This window comes from Atta cephalotes (assembly GCF_000143395.1).
Source record: "Atta cephalotes unplaced genomic scaffold scaffold00010, whole genome shotgun sequence".
Classification (NCBI taxonomy): Eukaryota; Metazoa; Arthropoda; class Insecta; order Hymenoptera; family Formicidae; genus Atta; species Atta cephalotes.
In genome coordinates this window covers 3864332-3866413 of record NW_012130074.1, presented here as the reverse complement: position 1 = coordinate 3866413, position 2082 = coordinate 3864332, and the positions used below count along the sequence as shown (strand labels likewise).

Below are 2082 nucleotides of genomic sequence, written 5' to 3'. Positions count from 1 at the left end.
TATATATATATATATATATATATATATATATAAAATATCATTTTTATAACGAAATCTTTTGTGTCTATAATCTTTCCTTGAGACCAAATGTTCAAGGGTTTACAAATTAATAAAATATAATGATATGGAAGAAAACCTCTATTTATTATTTTTAAAATAAGATTAAAAAAATGAATAAAGAAAATATTTCAGGAGAAAATAAAATTTAATATCATTTACATTAAATAAGAATACATTAACAAGTCAGTTTGTTTATGTTGCAGTGAAGTTAAGATAATAAAATGCAAAAAATTCAAATAAATTATCGGAAGACATAATAAGATCTCTGGTATCAAGTTATCAATTATTATAATTTTCACATTTATATATGATATAGTTAATTTCGAGACTTTATATAATGAAAAAAAAGAGTCTAATTTTTTTTCTTATAGCCACTAAATGTTGAATGAAATAATTTCAATCAAATATCCGGATAATATAATTTCATTTTTTTAATATTTAATAAGTATTATCGTTGGTAATATCGTTTGATAATATTTACTAAATATTTATAAAAATAAAATTATGTTTAGTTATCTGAACATTTGGTTGAAATTATTTTATTCTATATTTAGCTATAATCGGATTCTCTTTTTAGGATTTCTTTCTTATTCATTTTTTTTGCTTTCAGATCTTTTTATTTTTACTTCTACTTTTGTTTTTACATCTACGTTTAATTTCTATTACTTTTATAATATATAGTTTATAATATATAGTTTCTTATTATTATTTCTTTTTTCTCTCTTTTTTTATCTGTCTTATATGTCAGCACCTTATATAAATTTTGATAGCTAATTCTGATAAGTGTAATTTTATTGCGGATCTGATAATGATAAACATAAAATGAAATTCATTCATTATGTTAGTTTATATTTGCGATAGTATTCTATGATGTAAATTATAACTATGAAAATAATGTTTATAAAATATAATTCATATAAAATATTTGTAATATATGCATAAAATCAAAACTTTTAAAAATTTAATTTAAAAATCTTATATTTTTCAATAATTTAATTGTTTTTGTTTTATCTGTTTATTTTTATATTAAAAAATTTTATTTTTCTTAACTAAAAAAATCTTTGAAAAATTATAAAATTTTATTTAACAATGAAAATAATTTGACAATCTTATTTAACATTAATAAATCGAAAAATTATATTATTAAGGCTTCTACCAGAAGTTTGCACAGCTTTTGGTAATCAGTAACTTAAAAAATTAAATAGAATAAGTTTCTAAAATTGATTTAAGATTTACGTATTACTTACTCTCATTTTACAAAAAATACATTCTTAGATTTTTATTAAATATTTCCTGGAAAATAATCAAATTTTTAATTTAATGCCACTCATTAATTTTTATATTGTAAACTTTCTTACATTTTTACTACCTTATAAATTTCCAAAATGTTATTTTCTGTAATTTTTCTTTTTTTTTAAAGTGTCTGTTTAACACATATATCTAATATCGATCTAAGATGTAATTCATGAATATAGAAAGACATCTTGTTAACAAATTGGACATTGTTCGCTGAAAATCAGTCTGTTTAACAAGTTTAGAGTAATGTAAACGTTGCTAAATTAAATTGGATGAATAGAGGATCTTAGAATTCTCTTGAAAAAGATAAGATGAATAATTATGGATAAGACGATTCTTTATACATAAATAGTGTTTGTGTCTTCATAAAGAAGTATGTTTTTTTCACTACACTGTGACAAATTGCTTGTCATGCAAAAACTTTTTGATTCAATTTTCCAATAAAAATTAATTTTTTAGATATAAGCAATGACAATATAAGCAATAAGAATTATTCTCATTCACATTACTTGTATTGTTATTTTTAATATCGAGAGTCTATTAATTTATACTATTTTAAATTTTAGAATCAGGAATTTCGTTATTTTATTTGTTTATCGCGATGTATTTACCTCCCTTGCTATCAAAGTTTAAAATGTTTTATTATTTTTTGATCAGGTGTGTAAAATTCTTGATTTTACTTCCTCATATTTCAAAGACATTATATTAATTATTAGAGAGAGAGAG

The 2082-nt window shown here is 20.0% G+C and overlaps 1 protein-coding gene across 1 annotated transcript in view; it reads right to left on the bottom strand.

The window, feature by feature from the left end:
* The window catches only part of LOC105627752 (glucosylceramidase-like), a 14928-nt gene that overhangs the window by 6371 nt on the left and 6475 nt on the right, over window positions 1–2082 (bottom strand). The gene's annotated exons all lie outside the window — the stretch shown is intronic.